Source organism: Haliaeetus albicilla, chromosome 5 (assembly GCF_947461875.1).
Source record: "Haliaeetus albicilla chromosome 5, bHalAlb1.1, whole genome shotgun sequence".
NCBI lineage: Eukaryota > Metazoa > Chordata > Aves > Accipitriformes > Accipitridae > Haliaeetus > Haliaeetus albicilla.
Window position 1 is genome coordinate 50,894,872 of NC_091487.1, and position 25,974 is coordinate 50,920,845.

A 25,974-nucleotide genomic window follows, 5' to 3' on the forward strand; every position below is an offset into this window, starting at 1 on the left:
TTTTGACAATATTCCAGCCGGCACTGAAAATATTTTCGACGGGAACTCAGCCGGCACCAAAAATGTTTTTGACGGGGGGCCAGCCGGCACCGAAAATATTTTGGACAAGATTCCGGCCAGCACCGAAAATATTTTCGACGGAGCCTCGGCCGGCACTGAAAATATTTTCGATGGTGTGTCAGCCGGCACCGATATATATTCGACGGCAGCTCGGCCGATACAGAAAATATTTTCGTCGGGACCTCAGCCGGCACCGAAAATATTTTCGACAGTGTCTCAGCCGGCACCGAAAATACTTTCGACCGGGACTCGGCCGGCACCGAAAATATTTTTGACAAGATTCCGGCCGGCACCGAAAATATTTTCAACGGTGTCTCAGCCGGCACCGAAAATATTTTCGACGGGGGCTCGGCCAGCACCAAAAATATTTTCGACGGAGTCTCGGCCAGCGTCCAAAATATTTTCGACCGGGTCTCGGCCGGCACTGAAAATATTTTCGACGGTGTCTCAGCCGGCACCGAAAATATTTTTGACCGGGACTCGGCTGGCACCGAAAATATTTTCGACAAGATTCCGGCCGGCACAGAAAATATTTTCGAAGGGACCTCAGCCAGCGCCGAAAATATTTTCAACAAGGTTCCCGCCGGCACCGAAAATATTTTCGACGGGACCTCAGCCGGCACCAAAAATATTTTTGACGGGGGCTCGGCCGGCACCGAAAATATTTTCGACTGGGACTCGGGGGCCGCCGAAAATATTTTCGACGGCAGCTCGGCCTGCACCGAAAATATTTTCGACGGGACCTCAGCCGGCACCAAAAATAGTTTTGACGGGGGGCCAGCCGGCACTGAAAATATTTTCAACGGTGTCTCATCCGACACCGAAAATATTTTCGACGGAGGCTCGGCCAGCGTCAAAAATATTTTCAACGGGAGCCCGGCTGGCACCGAAAATATTTTTGACGGTGTCTCAGCCGGCACCGAAAATATTTTCGACAGAGGCTCGGCCGGCATCCAAAATATTTTCGACGGGAGCTCGGCCAGGCCTGAAAATATTTTCAACGGGGGCTCGACCAGCACTGAAAACACTTTTGACGGGACCTCGGCCGGCACCAAAAATATCTTAGACAAGGTTCCGGCCGGCACCGAAAATATTTTCGACGGTGTCTCGGCCGGCACCGAAAATATTTTCGACGGGGGCTCGGCCGGCTCTGAAAATATTTTTGACGGGAGCTTGACCGGCACCGAAAAAGTTTTCGACGGGTCCTCAGCCGGCACCAAAAATATTTTCAACGAGAGCTCGGCCGGCACCGAAAATATTTTCGACGGTGTCTCAGCTGGCACCGAAAATATTTTCGATGGAGGCTCGGCCGGCGTCCAAAATATTTTTGACGGGATCTCACACGGCGCCGAAAATATTTTCGACCGGGTCTCGGCCGGCTCCGAAAATATTATCGACGGGGTCTCGGCCGGCTCCGAAAATATTTTCGACGGATCCTCGGCCGGCATCAAAAATATTTTCGACGGGAGCTCGGCCGGCCCTGAAAATATTTTCGACAGTACCTCGTCCGGTGCCGAAAATATTTTCGATGCGAACTCGGCCGGTGCCTAAAATATTTTCGACGGGGGCTCGGACGGCCCCGAAAATATTTTCGATGGGGTCTCGGCCGGCTCCGAAAATATTTTCGACAGGATCTCGGCCGGCACCGAAAATATTTTCGACGGAAGCTCGGCCGGCGTCAAAAATATTTTTGACGGGAGCTCGGATGGCTCCGAAAATATTTTCAACAGTACCTCGTCCGGTGCCGAAAATATTTTCGATGGGGGCTCGGCCGGCACCGAAAATATTTTTGACAGTACCTTGACCGGTGCGGAAAATATTTTCGACGGCGGCTCAGCTGGCTGCGAAAATATTTTCGACGGGAGCTTGGCCGGCTCCGAAAATATTTTCGATTGTAGCTCAGCCAGCACCGAAAATATTTTCAACGGGGGCTTGGCCGGCACCAAAAATATTTTCGATGGTGTGTTGGCCGGTGCCAAAAATGTTTTCGACGGAGGCTCGGACGGCCCCGAAAACAGCTTCGACGGGACCTCGAACGGCGCCGAATATATTTTAGACGGGAGCTCGGACGGCCCCGAAAATATTTTCGACAGGGTCTCGGCCGGCTCTGAAAATATTATCGACGGAGGCTCGGCTGGCGTCCAAAATATTTTCGACGGGGTCTCGGCCGGCTCCGAAAATATTTTCAACGGGATCTCGGACGGCACCGAAAATATTTTCGACGGAAGCTCGGCCGGCGTCAAAAATATTTTTGACGGGAGCTCGGACGGCCCTGAAAACATTTTCGACAGGACATCGACCGGTGCCGAAAATATTTTTGATGGGAGCTCGGCCGGCACCGACAATATTTTTGACAGTACCTTCACCGGTGGCGAAAATATTTTCGACGGCAGCTCAGCCGGCTCCGAAAATATTTTCGATTGGAGCTTGGCCGGCACCGAAAATATTTTCAACGGGGGCTCGGCTGGCACCGAAAATATTTTCGACGGCGTGTTGGCCGGTGCCAAAATGTTTTCGACGGAGGCTCGGAAGGCCCCGAAAATAATTTCGACGGAACCTCGAACGGAGCCGAAAATATTTTCGATGGGAGCTCGGACGGCCCCGGAAATATTTTCGACAGGGTCTCGGCCGGCTCCAAAAATATTTTCGATGGGATCTCGACCGGCACCGAAAATATTTTCGACGGAAGCTCGGCCGGCGTCAAAAATATTTTCGACGGGAGCTCGGATGGCTCCGAAAATATTTTCGACAGTACCTCGTCCGGTGCCGAAAATATTTTCGATGGGAGCTCGGCCGGCACCGAAAATATTTTAGACGGGAGCTCGGCCGGCACCGAAAATATTTTCAACGGGGGCTCGGCCGGCACCGAAAATATTTTCGACGGTGTGTTGGCCGCTGCCAAAATGTTTTCGACGGAGGCTCGGACGGCCCCGAAAATATTTTCGACAAGGTTCTGACCGGCACCGAAAATATTTTAGACAGGGGACCGGCCGGCACCGAAAATATTTTCGTCGGTGTCTCATCCGGCACCAAAAATATTTTCGATGGAGGCTCGGCCGGTGCCTAAAATATTTTCGACGGCGGCTTGGCCGGCTCCGAAAATATCTTCGACAGGATCTCGGCCGGCACCGAAAATATTTTCGACGGAATCTCGGCCGGCGTCAGAAATATTTTCGACGGAGGCTCGGATGGCCCCGAAAATATTTTCGACAGTACCTCGACCGGTGCCGAAAATATTTTCGACGGGACCGCGAACGGCGCCGAAAATATTTTCGACGGAGGTTCGGCTGGCATCCAAAAGATTTTCGACAGGATCTTGGCCCGCACCAAAAATATTTTCGACGGGATCTCAGCCGGCTCCGAAAATATTTTCGACGGGAGCTCGGCCGGCTCCGAAAATATTTTCGATTGGAGCTCGGCCGGCACCGAAGATATTTTCAACGGGGGCTCGGCCGGCACCAAAAATATTTTCGACGGCGTGTTGGCCGGTGCCAAAAATGTTTTCGACGGAGGCTTGGACAGCCCCGAAAATAGTTTCGACGGGACCTCGAATGGCGCCGAAAATATTTTCGATGGAGGCTCGGACGTCCCCGAAAATATTTTCGACAGGTTCTCGGCCAGCTCCGATAATATTTTCTATTGTAGCTCAGCCAGCACCGAAAATATTTTCAACGGGGGCTCGGTCGGCACCAAAAATATTTTCGACGGCGTGTTGGCCGGTGCCAAAAATGTTTTCGACGGAGTCTCGGAGGGCCCCGAAAATAGTTTCAAAGGAACTTCGAACGGCGCCGAAAATATTTTAGACGGGAGCTCGGACGGCCCCGAAAATATTTTCGACAGGGTCTCGGCCAGCTCCGAAAATATTTTCGACCGAGGCTCGGCTGGCGTCCAAAATATTTTCGACGGGGTCTCGGCCGGCTCTGAAAATATTATCGACGGAGGCTCGGCTGGCGTCCAAAATATTTTCAACGGGGTCTCGGCCGATACAGAAAATATTTTCGACGGGAGCTCGGCCAACTCCGAAAATATTTTCGACGGGAGCTCGACCGGCACCGAAAACATTTTCGACAGGACCTCAGCTGGCACGAAAAATATTTTGGACGGGGGCCCGGACGGCACCGAAAATATTTTCGACAGCAGCTCGGCCAATACAGAAAATATTTTCGACGGGAGCTCAGACAGTTCCGAAAATATTTTCGACGGGAGCTTGGCCGGCACCAAAAATATTTTCGACGAGAGCTCGGCCGGCACCGAAAATAGTTTCGACAAGGTTCCGGCCGGCACCGAAAATATTTTTAACGGTGTCTCAGCCGGCACCAAAAATATTTTCGACGGAGGCTCGACCGGCTCCGAAAATATTTTCAATGGGACCTCAGCCCTAACCAAGTATATTTTCGACAAGAGCTCGGCTGGCACCGAAAATATTTTCGTCAAGGTTCCGCCCGGCACCGAAAATATTTTCGACGGAGCCTTGGCCAGCACAGAAAATATTTTCGATGGCGTGTTGGCCAGTGGCAAAAATGTTTTCGACAGGTGCTGGGCCGGTACCAAAAATATTTTCGACAGGACCTTGAACGGCGCCGAAAATATTTTCGACGGTGTCTCAGCCGGCACCGAAAATATTTTTCGACCGGGACTCGGCTGGCACCGAAAATATTTTTGACGATGTCTCAGCCGGTACCCAAGATATTTTTGACGGGAGCTTGGCCAGGCCTGAAAATATTTTCAACGGGGTCTCGACCGTCACCGAAAATATTTTCGACGGGACCTCGGCCGGCACCAAAAACATTTTCAACGAGAGATCGGCCGGCACCGAAAATATTGCAGATGGGGGCCCGGCTGGCACCGAAAAAATTTTCGAAGGGAGCTCAGCCGGCACCGAAAATATTTTCGACGGAGGCTCGGCCGGCGTCCAAAATATTTTCGACGGGAGCTCGGCCGCCGCCAAAAATATTTTTGATGGGGGCTCGGCCCGTCCCAAAAATATTTTCGACGGCAGCTCGGACGATACAGAAAATATATTCTACGGGAGCTCGGCCGGCTCCGAAAATATTTTTGACGGGAGCTCGACCGGCACCGAAAACGTTTTTGACGGGATCTCAGCCGGCACCAAAAATATTTTTGACGAGAGCTCGGCCGGCACCGAAAATATTTTTGACGATGTCTCAGCCAGCACCAAAAATATTTTCGACGGCGGCTCGGCCGGCACAGAAAATATTTTCGACAAGGTTCCGGCCGGCACCGAAAATATTTTCGACAAGGTTCCGGCCGGCACCGAAAATATTTTTGACGGTGTCTCAGCCGGCACCGAAAATATTTTCGACGGAGGCTCGGCCGGCGTCGAAACTATTTTCGACGGGAGCTTGGCCGGCTCCGAAAATATTTTCGACGGGAGCTCGACCGGCACCGAAAACATTTTCGACGGGACCTCAGCCGGCACCAAAAATATTTTTGACGGGGGGCCAGCCGGCACGGAAAATATTTTCGACGGGAGCTCGGACGGCTGTGAAAATATTTTTGATGGGAGCTCAACGGGCACTGAAAACATTTTTGATGGGACCTCAGCCGCAACAAAAATATTTTCGACGAGAGCTCGGCCGGCACCGAAAATATTTTCGACCGGGACTCGGCTGGCACCGAAAATATTTTTGACAATATTCCAGCCGGCACTGAAAATATTTTCGACGGGAACTCAGCCGGCACCAAAAATGTTTTTGACGGGGGGCCAGCCGGCACCGAAAATATTTTGGACAAGATTCCGGCCAGCACCGAAAATATTTTCGACGGAGCCTCGGCCGGCACTGAAAATATTTTCGATGGTGTGTCAGCCGGCACCGATATATATTCGACGGCAGCTCGGCCGATACAGAAAATATTTTCGTCGGGACCTCAGCCGGCACCGAAAATATTTTCGACAGTGTCTCAGCCGGCACCGAAAATACTTTCGACCGGGACTCGGCCGGCACCGAAAATATTTTTGACAAGATTCCGGCCGGCACCGAAAATATTTTCAACGGTGTCTCAGCCGGCACCGAAAATATTTTCGACGGGGGCTCGGCCAGCACCAAAAATATTTTCGACGGAGTCTCGGCCAGCGTCCAAAATATTTTCGACCGGGTCTCGGCCGGCACTGAAAATATTTTCGACGGTGTCTCAGCCGGCACCGAAAATATTTTTGACCGGGACTCGGCTGGCACCGAAAATATTTTCGACAAGATTCCGGCCGGCACAGAAAATATTTTCGAAGGGACCTCAGCCAGCGCCGAAAATATTTTCAACAAGGTTCCCGCCGGCACCGAAAATATTTTCGACGGGACCTCAGCCGGCACCAAAAATATTTTTGACGGGGGCTCGGCCGGCACTGAAAATATTTTCGACGGTGTCTCAGCCCGCACCGGAAATATTTTCGACCGGGACTCGGCTGGCACCGAAAATATTTTTGACAAGATTCCGGCCGGCACCGAAAATATTTTCGACGGTGTCTCAGCCGGCACCGAAAAAATTTTCGACTGGGACTCGGGGGCCGCCGAAAATATTTTCGACGGCAGCTCGGCCTGCACCGAAAATATTTTCGACGGGACCTCAGCCGGCACCAAAAATATTTTTGACGGGGGGCCAGCCGGCACGGAAAATATTTTCGACGGGAGCTCGGACGGCTGTGAAAATATTTTTGATGGGAGCTCAACGGGCACTGAAAACATTTTTGATGGGACCTCAGCCGCAACAAAAATATTTTCGACGAGAGCTCGGCCGGCACCGAAAATATTTTCGACCGGGACTCGGCTGGCACCGAAAATATTTTTGACAATATTCCAGCCGGCACTGAAAATATTTTCGACGGGAACTCAGCCGGCACCAAAAATGTTTTTGACGGGGGGCCAGCCGGCACCGAAAATATTTTGGACAAGATTCCGGCCAGCACCGAAAATATTTTCGACGGAGCCTCGGCCGGCACTGAAAATATTTTCGATGGTGTGTCAGCCGGCACCGATATATATTCGACGGCAGCTCGGCCGATACAGAAAATATTTTCGTCGGGACCTCAGCCGGCACCGAAAATATTTTCGACAGTGTCTCAGCCGGCACCGAAAATACTTTCGACCGGGACTCGGCCGGCACCGAAAATATTTTTGACAAGATTCCGGCCGGCACCGAAAATATTTTCAACGGTGTCTCAGCCGGCACCGAAAATATTTTCGACGGGGGCTCGGCCAGCACCAAAAATATTTTCGACGGAGTCTCGGCCAGCGTCCAAAATATTTTCGACCGGGTCTCGGCCGGCACTGAAAATATTTTCGACGGTGTCTCAGCCGGCACCGAAAATATTTTTGACCGGGACTCGGCTGGCACCGAAAATATTTTCGACAAGATTCCGGCCGGCACAGAAAATATTTTCGAAGGGACCTCAGCCAGCGCCGAAAATATTTTCAACAAGGTTCCCGCCGGCACCGAAAATATTTTCGACGGGACCTCAGCCGGCACCAAAAATATTTTTGACGGGGGCTCGGCCGGCACTGAAAATATTTTCGACGGTGTCTCAGCCCGCACCGGAAATATTTTCGACCGGGACTCGGCTGGCACCGAAAATATTTTTGACAAGATTCCGGCCGGCACCGAAAATATTTTCGACGGTGTCTCAGACGGCACCGAAAAAATTTTCGACTGGGACTCGGGGGCCGCCGAAAATATTTTCGACGGCAGCTCGGCCTGCACCGAAAATATTTTCGACGGGACCTCAGCCGGCACCAAAAATAGTTTTGACGGGGGGCCAGCCGGCACTGAAAATATTTTCAACGGTGTCTCATCCGACACCGAAAATATTTTCGACGGAGGCTCGGCCAGCGTCAAAAATATTTTCAACGGGAGCCCGGCTGGCACCGAAAATATTTTTGACGGTGTCTCAGCCGGCACCGAAAATATTTTCGACAGAGGCTCGGCCGGCATCCAAAATATTTTCGACGGGAGCTCGGCCAGGCCTGAAAATATTTTCAACGGGGGCTCGACCAGCACTGAAAACACTTTTGACGGGACCTCGGCCGGCACCAAAAATATCTTAGACAAGGTTCCGGCCGGCACCGAAAATATTTTCGACGGTGTCTCGGCCGGCACCGAAAATATTTTCGACGGGGGCTCGGCCGGCTCTGAAAATATTTTTGACGGGAGCTTGACCGGCACCGAAAAAGTTTTCGACGGGTCCTCAGCCGGCACCAAAAATATTTTCAACGAGAGCTCGGCCGGCACCGAAAATATTTTCGACGGTGTCTCAGCTGGCACCGAAAATATTTTCGATGGAGGCTCGGCCGGCGTCCAAAATATTTTTGACGGGATCTCACACGGCGCCGAAAATATTTTCGACCGGGTCTCGGCCGGCTCCGAAAATATTATCGACGGGGTCTCGGCCGGCTCCGAAAATATTTTCGACGGATCCTCGGCCGGCATCAAAAATATTTTCGACGGGAGCTCGGCCGGCCCTGAAAATATTTTCGACAGTACCTCGTCCGGTGCCGAAAATATTTTCGATGCGAACTCGGCCGGTGCCTAAAATATTTTCGACGGGGGCTCGGACGGCCCCGAAAATATTTTCGATGGGGTCTCGGCCGGCTCCGAAAATATTTTCGACAGGATCTCGGCCGGCACCGAAAATATTTTCGACGGAAGCTCGGCCGGCGTCAAAAATATTTTTGACGGGAGCTCGGATGGCTCCGAAAATATTTTCAACAGTACCTCGTCCGGTGCCGAAAATATTTTCGATGGGGGCTCGGCCGGCACCGAAAATATTTTTGACAGTACCTTGACCGGTGCGGAAAATATTTTCGACGGCGGCTCAGCTGGCTGCGAAAATATTTTCGACGGGAGCTTGGCCGGCTCCGAAAATATTTTCGATTGTAGCTCAGCCAGCACCGAAAATATTTTCAACGGGGGCTTGGCCGGCACCAAAAATATTTTCGATGGTGTGTTGGCCGGTGCCAAAAATGTTTTCGACGGAGGCTCGGACGGCCCCGAAAACAGCTTCGACGGGACCTCGAACGGCGCCGAATATATTTTAGACGGGAGCTCGGACGGCCCCGAAAATATTTTCGACAGGGTCTCGGCCGGCTCTGAAAATATTATCGACGGAGGCTCGGCTGGCGTCCAAAATATTTTCGACGGGGTCTCGGCCGGCTCCGAAAATATTTTCAACGGGATCTCGGATGGCACCGAAAATATTTTCGACGGAAGCTCGGCCGGCGTCAAAAATATTTTTGACGGGAGCTCGGACGGCCCTGAAAACATTTTCGACAGGACATCGACCGGTGCCGAAAATATTTTTGATGGGAGCTCGGCCGGCACCGACAATATTTTTGACAGTACCTTCACCGGTGGCGAAAATATTTTCGACGGCAGCTCAGCCGGCTCCGAAAATATTTTCGATTGGAGCTTGGCCGGCACCGAAAATATTTTCAACGGGAGCTCGACCGGCACCGAAAACATTTTCGACGGGACCTCAGCCGGCACCAAAAATATTTTTGACGGGGGGCCAGCCGGCACGGAAAATATTTTCGACGGGAGCTCGGACGGCTGTGAAAATATTTTTGATGGGAGCTCAACGGGCACTGAAAACATTTTTGATGGGACCTCAGCCGCAACAAAAATATTTTCGACGAGAGCTCGGCCGGCACCGAAAATATTTTCGACCGGGACTCGGCTGGCACCGAAAATATTTTTGACAATATTCCAGCCGGCACTGAAAATATTTTCGACGGGAACTCAGCCGGCACCAAAAATGTTTTTGACGGGGGGCCAGCCGGCACCGAAAATATTTTGGACAAGATTCCGGCCAGCACCGAAAATATTTTCGACGGAGCCTCGGCCGGCACTGAAAATATTTTCGATGGTGTGTCAGCCGGCACCGATATATATTCGACGGCAGCTCGGCCGATACAGAAAATATTTTCGTCGGGACCTCAGCCGGCACCGAAAATATTTTCGACAGTGTCTCAGCCGGCACCGAAAATACTTTCGACCGGGACTCGGCCGGCACCGAAAATATTTTTGACAAGATTCCGGCCGGCACCGAAAATATTTTCAACGGTGTCTCAGCCGGCACCGAAAATATTTTCGACGGGGGCTCGGCCAGCACCAAAAATATTTTCGACGGAGTCTCGGCCAGCGTCCAAAATATTTTCGACCGGGTCTCGGCCGGCACTGAAAATATTTTCGACGGTGTCTCAGCCGGCACCGAAAATATTTTTGACCGGGACTCGGCTGGCACCGAAAATATTTTCGACAAGATTCCGGCCGGCACAGAAAATATTTTCGAAGGGACCTCAGCCAGCGCCGAAAATATTTTCAACAAGGTTCCCGCCGGCACCGAAAATATTTTCGACGGGACCTCAGCCGGCACCAAAAATATTTTTGACGGGGGCTCGGCCGGCACTGAAAATATTTTCGACGGTGTCTCAGCCCGCACCGGAAATATTTTCGACCGGGACTCGGCTGGCACCGAAAATATTTTTGACAAGATTCCGGCCGGCACCGAAAATATTTTCGACGGTGTCTCAGACGGCACCGAAAAAATTTTCGACTGGGACTCGGGGGCCGCCGAAAATATTTTCGACGGCAGCTCGGCCTGCACCGAAAATATTTTCGACGGGACCTCAGCCGGCACCAAAAATATTTTTGACGGGGGGCCAGCCGGCACTGAAAATATTTTCAACGGTGTCTCATCCGACACCGAAAATATTTTCGACGGAGGCTCGGCCAGCGTCAAAAATATTTTCAACGGGAGCCCGGCTGGCACCGAAAATATTTTTGACGGTGTCTCAGCCGGCACCGAAAATATTTTCGACAGAGGCTCGGCCGGCATCCAAAATATTTTCGACGGGAGCTCGGCCAGGCCTGAAAATATTTTCAACGGGGGCTCGACCAGCACTGAAAACACTTTTGACGGGACCTCGGCCGGCACCAAAAATATCTTAGACAAGGTTCCGGCCGGCACCGAAAATATTTTCGACGGTGTCTCGGCCGGCACCGAAAATATTTTCGACGGGGGCTCGGCCGGCTCTGAAAATATTTTTGACGGGAGCTTGACCGGCACCGAAAAAGTTTTCGACGGGTCCTCAGCCGGCACCAAAAATATTTTCAACGAGAGCTCGGCCGGCACCGAAAATATTTTCGACGGTGTCTCAGCTGGCACCGAAAATATTTTCGACGGAGGCTCGGCCGGCGTCCAAAATATTTTTGACGGGATCTCACACGGCGCCGAAAATATTTTCGACCGGGTCTCGGCCGGCTCCGAAAATATTATCGACGGGGTCTCGGCCGGCTCCGAAAATATTTTCGACGGATCCTCGGCCGGCATCAAAAATATTTTCGACGGGAGCTCGGCCGGCCCTGAAAATATTTTCGACATTACCTCGACCGGTGCTGAAAATATTTTCGACGGTGTCTCAGCCGGCACCAAAAATATTTTCGACCGGGACTCAACTGGCACCGAAAATATTTTTGACGGCGGCTTGGCCGGCACTGAAAAAATTTTCGACCTGGACTCGGCTGGCACCGAAAATATTTTCGACAAGATTCCGGCCGGCACCGAAAATATTTTCGACGGGACCTCAGCCGGCACCAAAATATTTTCGTTGGGGTCCCAGCTGGCACCGAAAATACTTTCGACGGCGGCTCGGCCGGCACCGAAAATATTTTTGACGGGGGCTCAGCCGGCACCGATATATTTTCGATGGTGTCTCAGCCGGCACCGATATATTTTCGATGGCAGCTTGGCCGATACAGAAAATATTGTCGTCGGGACCTCAGCCGGCACCAAAAATATTTTCGATGGCAGCTCAGCCGATACAGAAAATATTTTCGACGGGAGTTCGTTCAGCTCCGAAAATATTTTCGACGGGAGCTCGACCGGCCCCGAAAAAATTTTCGACAGGACCTCGACCGGTGCCGAAAATATTTTCGACGGCGGCTCGGCCGGCACCGAAAATATTTTAGACGGGAGCTTGGCCTGCACCGAAAATATTTTTGACAGTACCTTGACCTGTGGCGAAAATATTTTCGACGGGACCTCGGCCGGCTCCGAAAATATTTTCAACGGGGTCTCGGCCGGCACCAAAAATATTTTCGACGGCGTGTTGGCCGGTGCCAAAATGTTTTCGACGGAGGCTTGGACGGCCCCGAAAATAGTTTCGAAGGTACCTCAAACGGCGCCAAAAATATTTTCGACAGGGTCTCGGCCGGTGCCGAAAATATTTTCGATGGGAACTCGGCCGGCACCGAAAATATTTTCGACGGAAGCTCGGCCGGCCCCGAAAATATTTTCGACAAGGTTCTGAGCGGCATCGAAAATATTTTAGACGGGGGCCCGGCCGGCACCGAAAATATTTTCGTCGGTGTCTCATCCGGCACCGAAAATATTTTCGATGGAGACTCGGCCGGTGCCTAAAATATTTTCGACGGCGGCTAGGCCGGCTCCGAAAATATTTTCGATGGGATCTCGGCCAGCACTGAAAATATTTTCGACGGAACCTCGGCCGGCGTCAAAAATATTTTTGACGGGAGATCGGACGGCCCCGAAAATATTTTCGACAGGACCTCGACCGGTGCAGAAAATATTTTCGATGGGAGCTCGGCCGGCACCGAAAATATTTTAGACGGGAGCTCGGCCGGCACTGAAAATATTTTCAACGGGGCCTTGGACGGCCCCGAAAATATTTTCGCCGGCGTGTTGGCCGGTGCCAAAAATGTTTTCGACGGAGGCTCGGACGGCCCCGAAAATAGTTTTGACGGGACCTCGGACGGCCCTGAAAATATTTTCGACAGGGTTTCGGCCGGCTCCGAAAATATTTTCGACGGGATCTCGGCCGGCACCGAAAATATTTTCGACGGAAGCTTGGCCAGAGTCAAAAATATTTTCGACGGGAGGTCGGCCGGCACCGAAAATATCTTCGACAGGATCTCGGCCGGCACCCAAAATATTTTCGATGGAAGCTCGTCCGGCACCGAAAATATTTTTGACAGTACCTTGGCCGGTGCGGAAAATATTTTCGACGGCGGCTCAGCCGGCTCCGAAAATATTTTCGATGGGATCTCGGCCAGCACCGAAAATATTTTCAACGGATGCTCCACCGGCGTCAAAAATATTTTCGACGGGTGCTTGGCCGGCACTGAAAATATTTTTAACGGGGCCTCGGACGGCCCCGAAAATATTTTCACCGGCGTGTTGGCCGGTGCCAAAAATGTTTTCGACGGAGGCTCGGACGGCCCCGAAAATAGTTTTGACGGGACCTCGAACGGCGCCGAAAATATTTTCGACAGTACCTCGACCGGTGCCGAAAATATTTTCGACGGCGACTAGGCCGGCACCGAAAATGTTTTACACGGGAACTCGGCCGGCACCGAAAATATTTTTGACAGTACCTTGACTGGTGGCGAAAATATTTTCGACGGCAGCTCAGCCGGCTCCGAAAATATTTTCGATTGGAGCTCAGCCGGCACCGAAAATATTTTAGACGGGAGCTCGGCCGGCGTCAAAAATATTTTCGACCGGAGCTCAGACGGCCCCGAAAATATTTTCGACAGGACCTCGGCCGGCTCCGAAAATATTTTCGATTGCAGCTCGGCCGGCACCGAAAATATTTTCAATGGGGGCTCGGCCGGCACCAAAAATATTTTCGACGGCGTGTTGACCGGTGCCAAAAATGTTTTCGACGGAGGCTCGGACGGCCCCGAAAATATTTTCGACGGGGTCTCGGCCGGCTCCGAAAATATTTTCGACGGGGGCCCAGCTGGCACCGAAAATATTTTCGATGGAGGCTCGGTTGGCATCCAAAATATTTTTGACGGAAGCTTGGCCGGCGTCAAAAATATTTTCGACGGGAGCTCGGCCAGCACCGAAAATATTTTCGACAGGGTCTCGGCCGGCACCGAAAATATTTTCGACGGGAGCTCGGCCGGCGTCAAAAATATTTTCGACGGGAGCTCGGACGGCCCCGAAAATATTTTCGACAGGGTCTCGGCCGGTGGCAAAAATATTTTCGACGGCAGCTCAGCCGGCTCCGAAAATATTTCAGACGGGAGCTCGGCCGGCTCTGAAAATATTTTCGACAGGATCTCGGCCGGCACCGAAAATATTTTCGACGGAAACTCGTCTGGCGTCAGAAATATTTTTGACGGGAGCTCGGACGGCCCCGAAAATATTTTCGACAGTACCTCGACCGGTGCCGAAAATATTTTCGACGGGACCGCGAACGGCGCCGAAAATATTTTCGACGGGACCGCGAACGGCGCCGAAAATATTTTAGACGGGAGCTCGGCCGGCACCGAAAATATTTTTGACGGGACCTCCAACGGCGCCGAAAATATTTTCGACAGTACCTCAACCGGTGCCGAAAATATTTTCGACGGCGACTAGGCCGGCACCGAAAATGTTTTACACGGGAACTCGGCCGGCACCGAAAATATTTTTGACAGTACCTTGACCGGTGGCGAAAATATTTTCGACGGCAGCTCAGCCGGCTCCGAAAATATTTTCGTTTGGAGCTCGGCCGGCACCGAAAATATTTTAGACGGGAGCTCGGCCGGCGCCGAAAATTTTTTCGACGGGAGCTCGGACGGCCGTGAAAATATTTTCGACAGGGTCTCGGCCGGCTCCGAAAATATTTTCGACGGGATCTCGGCTGGCACCGAAAATATTTTTGACGGAAGCTCGGCCGGCGTCAAAAATATTTTCGACCGGAGCTCGGACGGACCCGAAAATATTTTCGACAGGACCTCGACCGGTGCCGAAAATATTTTTAACAGGGCTCGGACGGCTCCGAAAATATTTTCGACGGCGTGTTGGCCGGTGCCAAAAATGTTTTCGACGGGAGCTCGGACGGCCCCGAAAATATTTTCGACAGTACCTCGACCGGTGCCAAAAATATTTTCGACTGCGGCTTGGCCGGCACCGAAAATATTTTAGACGGGAGCTCGGCCGGCACCGAAAATATTTTTGACAGTACCTTGACCGGTGGCGAAAATATTTTCAACGGCAGCTCAGCTGGCTCCGAAAATATTTCAGGCGGGAGCTCGGCCGGCACCGAAAATATTTTTGACAGTACCTTGACCGGTGGCGAAAATATTTTCGACGGCAGCTCAGCCGGCTCCGAAAATATTTTCGACGGAAGCTCGGCCGGCATCAAAAATATTTTCGATTGGAGCTCGGATGGCCCCGAAAATATTTTCGACAGTACCTCGTACGGTTCCGAAAATATTTTAGACGGGAGCTCGGCCGGCACCGAAAATATTTTTGACAGTACCTCGACCGGTGCGGAAAATATTTTCGATTGCAGCTCGACCGGCACTGAAAATATTTTCAACGGGGGCTCGGCCGGCACCAAAAATATTTTCAACGGCGTGTTGGCCGGTGCCAAAAATGTTGTTGACGGAGGCTCGGAGGGCCCCGAAAATACATTTGACGGGGTCTCGGCCGGCTCCGAAAATATTTTCAACGGGATCTTGGCTGGCACCGAAAATATTTTAGACGGCGTGTTGGCCGGTGCCAAAATGTTTTTGACAGAGGCTCGGACGGCCCCGAAAATACTTTTGTCGGGACCTCGAGCAGCGCCGAAAGTATATTCGACGGAGGCTCAGACGGCCCCGAAAATATTTTCGACAAGGTTCTGACCGGCACCGAAAATATTTTCGACGGGAGCTCGGCCAGCACCGAAAATATTTTCGATGGGATCTCGGCTGGCACCGAAAATATTTTTGACGGAAGCTCGGCCGGTGCCAAAAATATTTTCGATGGGAGCTCGGACGGCCCCGAAAATATTTTCGACAGTACCTCGACCGGTGCCGAAAATATTTTCGACGGCGGCTTGGCCGGCACCGAAAATATTTTAGACGGGAGCTCGGCCGGCACCGAAAATATTTTCAACAGTACGTCGACCGTTGCCGAAAATATTTTCGACGGCAGCTCAGCCAGCTCCGAAAATATTTTCAACGGGAGCTCGGCCGGCTGCGAAAATATTTTCGATTGGAGCTCGGCCGGCACCGAAAATATTTTCAACGGGGGCTCGGCCGGCACCAAAAATATTTTCAACGGCATGTTGGCCGGTGCCAAAATGTTTTCGACGGAGGCTCGGACGGCCCCGAAAATATTTTCGACAGTACCTTGACCGGTGCGGAAAATATTTTCGACGGTGGCTCAGCCGGCTCCGAAAATATTTTCAACGGGAGCTCGGCTGGCTCCGAAAATATTTTCGATTGCAGCTCGGCCAGCACCAAAAATATTTTCAACGGGGGCTCGGCCGGCACCAAAAATATTTTCGACGGCGTGTTGGCCGGTGCCAAAAATGTTGTTGACGGAGGCTCGGAGGGCCCTGAAAATATATTCGACGGGGTCTCGGCCGGCTCCGAAAATATTTTCAACGGGATCTCGGCCGGCACCGAAAATATTTTAGACGGGAGCTCGGCCGGCACCAAAAATATTTTTGACGGCAGCTCAGCCGGCTCCGAAAATATTTTTGACGGGAGCTCGACTGGCTCCGAAAATATTTTCGATTGCAGCTCGGACGGCACCGAAAATATTTTCAACGGGGGCTCGGCCGGCACCAAAAATATTTTCGACGGCGTGTTGGCCGGTGCCAAAAATGTTTTCGACGGGAGCTCGGACGGCCCCGAAAATATTTTCGACCAGGTTCTGACCGGCACCGAAAATATTTTAGACGGGGGCCCGGCCAGCCCCGAAAATATTTTCGACAAGGTGCTGGCCTGCACTGAACATAGTTTCGACGGCGGCTCGGCCGGCTCCGACAATATTTTCGACGGGAGCTTGGCCGGCACCGAAAATATTTTCGACGGGATCTCGGCCGGCACCGAAAATATTTTCGACGGCGTCTCGGCCGGCTCCGACAATATTTTCGACGGGACCTCGAACGGCGCCGAAAATATTTTCGATTGGGGCTCGGCCGGCACCGAAAATATTTTCGACGGGGCCCGCCTGGCACCGAAAATATTTTAGACGGAACTCAGCTGGCACCGAAAATATTTTCGACGGGATCTCGGCCGGCGTCGAAAATCTTTTCGATGGGGTCTCGGCCAGCGTCCAAAATATTTTCGAGGGGAGCTCGGACGGCCCCAAAAATATTTTCGATGGGAGCTCGGCCGGCACCAAAAATATTTTAGACGGGAGCTCGGCCAGCACTGAAAATATTTTTAACAGGGGCTCGGCCGGCACCGAAAATATTTATGACGGCGTGTTGGCCGGTGCCAAAAATATTTTCGACAGGAGCTCGGGCGGCCCCGAAAATATTTTCGACAACGTTCTGACCGGCACCGAAAATATTTTCGACGGGAGCTCGGCCAGCACCGAAAATATTTTCGATGGGATCTCGGCCGGCACCGAAAATATTTTAGACGGGAGCTCGGCCGGCACCGAAAATATTTTAGACGGGAGCTCTGCCGGCACCAAAAATATTTTCGACGGCAGCTCAGCCGGCTCCGAAAATATTTTTGACGGGAGCTCGGCCGGCTGCGAAAATATTTTCGATTGGAGCTCGGCCGGCACCGAAAATATTTTCGACGGCGTGTTGGCCGGTGCCAAAAATGTTTTCGACGGAGGCTCGGACGGCCCCGAAAATATTTTCGACGGGGTCTCGGCCGGTGCCGAAAATATTTCCAATGGGAGCTCGGCCGGCACCGAAAATATTTTCGACGGGAGCTCGGACGGCCCTGAAAATATTTTCAGCAGGGTCTCGGCCGGCACCAAAAATATTTTCGACGGCAGCTCAGCCGGCTCCGAAAATATTTCAGACGGGAGCTCGGCCGGCTCCGAAAATATTTTCGATTGGAGCTCGGCTGGCACCGAAAATATTTTCAACGGGGGCTCGGCGGCAGCAAAAATATTTTCGACGGCGTGTTGTCCGGTGCCAAAAATGTTTTCGACGGAGGTTCGGACGGCCCCGAAAATAGTTTCGACGGGACCTCGAACGGCGCCGAAAATATTTTCGACGGGAGCTCGGACGGCGCCGAAAATATTTTCGACAGGGTCTCGGCCGGCTCCGAAAGTATTTTCAAAGGTAGCTCCGCCGGCGTCAAAAATATTTTCAACGGGAGCTCGGATGGCCCCGAAAATATTTTCGACAGCACCTTGACCAGTGCCGAAAATATTTTCGATGGGATCTCGGCCGATACAGAAAATATTTTCAACGGAAGCTCCGCCGGTGTCGAAAATATTTTCGACGGGAGCTCGGACGGCCCCGAAAATATTTTCGACAGTACCTCGACCGGTGCCGAAAATATTTTCGACTGCGGCTCGGCAGGCACCGAAAATATTTTAGTCGGGAGCTCCGCCGGCACCGAAAATATTTTTGACAGTACCTTGACCAGTGGCGAAAATATTTTCGACGGCAGCTCAGCCGGCTCCGAAAATATTTTCGACGGGAGCTCGGCCGGCTCCGAAAATATTTTCGATTCGAGCTCGGCCGGCACCGAAAATATTTTTGACGGAAGCTCGGCCGGCGTCAAAAATATTTTCGACGGCGTGTTGGCCGGTGCCAAAATGTTTTCGACAGAGGGTCGGACGGCCCCGAAAATATTTTCGACGGGGTCTCGGCCGGCTCCAAAAATATTTTCGACGGGATCTCGGCCGGCACCGAAAATATTTTCGACGGAAGCTCAGCCTGCGTCAAAAATATTTTCGACGGGAACTCGGACGGCCCTGAAAATATTTTCGACAGGACCTCGACCGGTGCCGAAAATATTTCTGATGGGAGCTCGGCCGGCACCGAAAATATTTTAGACGGGAGCTCGGCCAGCACCGAAAATATTTTCAACAGGGTCTCGGCCGGCACCGAAAATATTTTCGACGGGAGCTCAGCCGGCTCCGAAAATATTTTCGACGGGAGCTCGGCCGGCTCTGAAAATATTTTCGATTGTAGCTCAGCCAGCACCGAAAATATTTTCAACGGGGGTCGGCCGGCACCAAAAATATTTTCGACGGCGTGTTGGCCGGTGCCAAAAATGTTTTCGACGGAGGCTCGGAGGGCCCCGAAAACAGCTTCGACGGGACCTCGAACGGCGCCGAAAATATTTTAGACGGAAGCTCGGCCGGCTCCGAAAATATTTTCGACAGGATCTCGGCCGGCTCTGAAAATATTTTCGATTGGAGCTTGGCCGGCACCGAAAATATTTTCAACGGGGGCTCGGCTGGCACCGAAAATATTTTCGACGGCGTGTTGGCCGGTGCCAAAATGTTTTCGACGGAGGCTCGGACGGCCCCGAAAATAATTTCGACGGAACCTCTAACGCAGCTGAAAATATTTTCGATGGGAGCTCGGACGGCCCCGAAAATATTTTCGACAGGGTCTCGGCCGGCTCCGAAAATATTTTCGACGGGATCTCGACCGGCACCGAAAATATTTTCGACGGAAGCTCGGCCGGCGTCAAAAATATTTTCGACGGGAGCTCGGATGGCTCCGAAAATATTTTCGACAGTACCTCGTCCGGTGCCGAAAATATTTTCGATGGGAGCTCGGCCGGCACCGAAAATATTTTCAACGGCGGCTCGGCCGGCACCAAAAATATTTTCGACGGCGTGTTGGCCGGTGCCAAAATGATTTCGACGGAGGCTCGGACGGCCCCGAAAATATTTTCGACAAGGTTCTGACCGGCACCGAAAATATTTTAGACAGGGGACCGGCCGGCACCGAAAATATTTTCGACGGTGTCTCTTCCAGCACCAAAAATATTTTCGATGGAGGCTCGGCCGGTGCCTAAAATATTTTCGACGGCGGCTTGGCCGGCTCCGAAAATATCTTCGACAGGATCTCGGCCGGCACCAAAAATATTTTCGACAGAAGCTCGGCCGGTGTCAGAAATATTTTCGACGGGAGCTCGGACGGCCCCGACAATATTTTCGACAGGACCGCGACCAGTGCGGAAAATATTTTCGATGGGAGCTCGGCCGGCACCGAGAATATTTTAGACGGGAGCTCGGCCAGCACCGAAAATATTTTTGACAGTACCTTGACCGGTGCGGAAAATATTTTCGACGGCGGCTCAGCCGGCTCCGAAAATATTTTCGACGGGAGCTCGGCCGGCTCCGAAAATATTTTCGACAGTACCTCGACCGGTGCCGAAAATATTTTCGACGGGACCGCGAACGGCGCCGAAAATATTTTCGACGGCGTGTTGGCCGGTGTCAAAAATGTTTTCGACGGGGGCTCAGCTGGCACCGAAAATATTTTCGACGGAGGCTCGGCTGGCATCCAAAAGATTTTAGACAGGATCTTGGCCGGCACCGAAAATATTTCCGACGGCAGCTCATCCGGCTCCAAAAATATTTTCGATGGGAGTTCGGCCTGCTCCGCAAATATTTTCGATTGGAGCTCGGCCGGCACCGAAAATATTTTCGACGGAGGCTCGGACGGCCCCGAAAATAGTTTCGACGGGACCTTGAACGGCGCCGAAAATATTTTAGACGGGAGCTTGGACGGCCCCGAAAATATTTTCGACAGGGTCTCGGCCAGCTCCGAAAATATTTTCGACCGAGGCTCGGCTGGCGTCCAAAATATTTTCGACGGGGTCTCGGCCGACTCCGAAAATATTTTCGACGGGAGCTCGGCCGACTCCGAAAATATTTTCGACGGGAGCTCGGCCGGCACCGAAAACATTTTCGACAGGACCTCAGCTGGCACCAAAAATATTTTGGACGGGGGCCCGGACGGCACCGAAAATATTTTCGAGAGCAGCTCGGCCAATACAGAAAATATTTTCGACGGGAGCTCAGAGAGTTCCGAAAATATTTTCGACGGGAGCTTGGCCGGCACCAAAAATATTTTCGACGAGAGCTCGGCTGGCACCGAAAATAGTTTCGACAAGGTTCCGGCCGGCACCGAAAATATTTTTAACGGTGTCTCAGCCGGCACCAAAAATATTTTCGACGGAGGCTCGACCGGCTCCGAAAATATTTTCGATGGGACCTCAGCCCTAACCAAGTATATTTTCGACAAGAGCTCGGCTGGCACCGAAAATATTTTCGTCAAGGTTCCGCCCGGCACCGAAAATATTTTCGACAAGGTTCTGGCTGGCACGGAAAATATTTTCGACGGAGCTTGGCCGGCGTCCAAAATATTTTCGACGGGAGCTCGACCGGCACCGAAAACATTTTCAACGGGACCTCAGCCGGCACCAAAAATATTTTAGACGGGGCCCTGGCCGGCACCGAAAATAGTTTCGAAGGGACCTCGGCCGGCACCGAAAAAATTTTTGACTAGGACTCGGCCTCCGCCGAAAATATTTTCGATGGGAGCTCGGCCGGCCCTGAAAATATTTTCGACAGTACCTCGCCCGGAGCCGAAAATATTTTTGACGGTGTCTCAGCTGGCACCGAAAATATTTCCGACGGAGGCTCGGCAGGCGTCCAAACTATTTTCGACGGGAGTTCGGCCGATACAGAAAATATTTTCGACGGGAGCTCGGACGGCACCAAAAATATTTTCGAAGGGAGATCGATGGGCACTGAAAACATTTTCGACGGGACCTCAGCCGCAACAAAAATAGTTTTGACGGGGGGCCAGCCGGCACTGAAAATATTTTCAACGGTGTCTCATCTGACACCGAAAACATTTTCGACGGAGGCTCGGCCAGCGTCAAAAATATTTTCAACCGGGACTTGGCTGGCACCGAAAATATTTTTGACAAGATTCCGGCCGGCACCGAAAATATTTTCGACGGTGTCTCAGCCGGCACCGAAAATATTTTCGACCGGGACTCGGCTGGCACCAAAAATATTTTCGACAAGATTCCAGCTGGCACCGAAAATATATTCGACGGTGTCTCAGCCGGCACCGAAAATATTTTCGACCGGGACTCGGCTGGCACCGAAAATATTTTCGACAAGATTCCGGCCGGCACAGAAAATATTTTCGAGGGGACCTCAGCCAGCGCCGAAAATATTTTCAACAAGGTTCCCGCCGGCACCGAAAATATTTTCGACGGGACCTCAGCCGGCACCAAAAATATTTTTGACGGGGGCTCGGCCGGCACCGAAAATAATTTCGACAGAGGCTCGGCCGGCATCCAAAATATTTTCGACGGGAGCTCGGCCAGGCCTGAAAATATTTTCAACGGGGGCTCGACCAGCACCGAAAACACTTTTGACGGGACCTCGGCCGGCACCAAAAATATCTTACACAAGGTTCCGGCCGGCACCGAAAATATTTTCGACTGTGTCTCGGCCGGCACCGAAAATATTTTCGACGGGGGCTCGGCCGGCTCTGAAAATATTTTTGACGGGAGCTCGACCGGCACCGAAAAAGTTTTCGATGGGTCCTCAGCCGGCGCCGAAAATATTTTCGACCGGGACTCAGCTGGCACCGAAAATATTTTCGACGGCGGCTTGGCCGGCACTGAAAAAATTTTCGACCTGGACTCGGCTGGCACTGAAAATATTTTCGACAAGATTGCGGCCGGCACCGAAAATATTTTCAACGGGACCGCAGCCGGCACCAAAAATATTTTTGTCGGAGCCTCGGCCGGCACCGAAAATATTTTCGATGGTGTCTCAGCCGGCACCGATATATTTTCGACGGCAGCTCGGCCGATACAGAAAATATTTTCGTCGGGACCTCAGCCGGCACCAAAAACATTCTAGACGGGGGGCCAGCCGGCACAGAGAATATTTTCGACGGTGTCTCAGCCAGCACCGATATATTTTCGACAGCAGCTCAGCTGATACAGAAAATATTTTCGTCGGGACCTCAGCCGGCACCAAAAATATTTTAGACGGGGGGCCAGCCGGCACCGAAAATATTTTCGACGGCGGCTCGGCCGGCACCGAAAAAATTTTCGACCGGGACTCGGCTGGCACCGAAAATATTTTGGACAAGATTGCGGCCGGCACCGAAAATATTTTTGACGGGACCTCAGCCGGCACCAGAAATATTTTTGACGGAGCCTCGGCCGGCACTGAAAATATTTTCGATGGTGTCTCAGCCGGCAACGATATATTTTCGACGGCAGCTCGGCCGATACAGAAAATATTTTCGTCGGGACCTCAGCCGGCACCAAAAATATTTTCGTTGGGATCTCAGCTGGCACCGAAAATACTTTCGACGGCGGCTCGGCCGGCACCGAAAATATTTTTGATGGGGTCTCAGCCGGCACTGAAAATATTTTCGATGGTGTCTCAGCTGGCACCCATATATTTTCGACGGCAGCTCGGCCGATACAGAAAATATTTTCGTCGGGACCTCAGCCGGCACAAAAAATATTTTAGACGGTGTCTCAGCCGGCACCGAAAATACTTTCGACCGGGACTCGGCTGGCACCGAAAATATTTTCGACAAGATTCCGGCCGGCACCGAAAATATTTTCGACAAGATTCCGGCCGGCACCGAAAATATTTTTGACAAGATTCCGGCCGGCACCGAAAATATTTTCGACGGTGTCTCAGCCGGCGCCGGAAATATTTTCGACCGGGACTCGGCTGGCACCGAAAATATTTTCGACAAGATTCCAGCCGGCACAGAAAATATTTTCGACGGTGTCTCAGCCGGCACCGGAAATATTTTCGACCGGGACTCGGCTGGCACCGAAAATATTTTCGACAAGATTCCGGCCGGCACAGAAAATATTTTCGAGGGGACCTCAGCCGGCACCAAAAATATTTTTGACGGGGGCTCGGCCGGCACCGAAAATAATTTCGACAGAGGCTCGGCCGGCATCCAAAATATTTTCGACGGGAGCTCGGCCAGGCCTGAAAATATTTTCAACGGGGGCTCGACCAGCACCGAAAACGCTTTTGACGGGACCTCGGCCGGCACCAAAAATATCTTACACAAGGTTCCGGCCGGCACCGAAAATATTTTCGACGGTGTCTCGGCCGGCACCGAAAATATTTTCAACGGGGGCTCGGCCGGCTCTGAAAATATTTTTGACGGGAGCTCGACCGGCACCGAAAATGTTTTCGACGGGTCCTCAGCCGGCACCAAAAATATTCTCAACGAGAGCTCAGCCGGCACCAAAAATATTTTCGTCGGGACCTCAGCCGGCACCAAAAATATTTTTGACGGGGACTCGGCCGGCACTGAAAATATTTTCGACGGTGTCTCAGCCGGCACCGGAAATATTTTCGACCGGGACTCGGCTGGCACCGAAAATATTTTTGACAAGATTCCGGCCGGCACCGAAAATATTTTCGACGGTGTCTCAGCCGGCACCGAAAAAATTTTCGACTGGGACTCGGGGGCCACCGAAAATATTTTCGACGGCAGCTCGGCCTGCACCGAAAATATTTTCGACGGGACCTCAGCCGGCACCAAAAATAGTTTTGACGGGGGGCCAGCCGGCACAGAAAATATTTTCAACGGTGTCTCATCCGACACCGAAAATATTTTCGACGGAGGCTCGGCCAGCGTCAAAAATATTTTCAACGGGAGCCCGGCTGGCACCGAAAATATTTTCGACGGTGTCTCAGCCGGCACCGAAAATAATTTCGAAGAGGCTCGGCCGGCATCCAAAATATTTTCGACGGGAGCTCGGCCAGGCCTGAAAATATTTTCAACGGGGGCTCGACCAGCACCGAAAACACTTTTGACGGGACCTCGGCCGGCACCAAAAATATCTTAGACAAGGTTCCGGCCGGCACCGAAAATATTTTTGACGGGAGCTCGACCGGCACCGAAAAAGTTTTCGACGGGTCCTCAGCCAGCGCCGAAAATATTTTCGACCGGGACTCAGCCGGCACCGAAAATATTTTCGACGGCAGCTCGGCCGGAACTGAAAATATTTTCGATGGTGTCTCAGCCGGCACCGATATATTTTCGACGGTAGCTCGGCCGATACAGAAAATATTTTCGTCGGGACCTCAGCCGGCACCAAAAATATTTTAGACGGGGGGCCAGCCGGCACCGAAAATCTTTTCGACGGCGGCTCGGCTGTCACCGAATTATTTTCAACCGGGACTCGGCTGGCACCAAAAATATTTCCGACAAGATTCCGGCTGGCACCGAAAACATTTTCGTTGGGACCTCAGCCGGCACCAAAAATATTTTTGACGGAGCCTCGGCCGGCACTGCAAATATTTTCGATGGGGGCTCAGCCGGCACCGATATATTTTCGACGACAGCTTGGCTGATACAGAAAATATTTTTGTCGGGACCTCAGCCGGCACCAAAAATATTTTCGTCGGGACCTCAACCGGCACCAAAAATATTTTCGACGGCGGCTCGGCTGGCACCGAAAATATTTTCGACGGGACCTCAGCCGGCACGGAATATATTTTCGACAGAGCTTGGCCGGCGTCCAAAATATTTTCGACGGGAGCTCGGACGGCGCCGAAAATATTTTCGACGGGACCTCAGCCGGCACCAAAATATTTTAGACGGAGCCCCGGCCGGCACCGAATATAGTTTCGAAGGGACCTCTGCCGCCGCCGAAAATATTTTCGATGGGAGCTCGTCCGGCCCTGAAAATATTTTCAACAATACCTCGACCGGAGCCGAAAATATTTTTGACGGTGTCTCAGCCGGCTCCGAAAATATTTCCGACGGAGGCTCGGCTGGCATCCAAACTATTTTCGACGGGAGTTCGGCTGATACAGAAAATATTTTCGACGGGAGCTCGGACGGCTGCGAAAATATTTTTGATGGGAGCTCAACGGGCACTGAAAACATTTTTGATGGGACCTCAGCCGCAACAAAAATATTTTCGACGAGAGCTCGGCCGGCACCGAAAATATTTTCGACAAGGTACTGGCCGGCACCGAAAATATTTTCGACGGGAGCTCGGCCGGCACCGAAAATATTTTCCATGGCGGCTCGGCCGGCACCGAAAAAATTTTTGACGGGATCTCAGCCGGCACTGAAAATATTTTCGATGGTGTCTCAGCCGGCACCGATATATTTTCGACGGCAGCTCGGCCGATAGAGAAAATATTTTGGT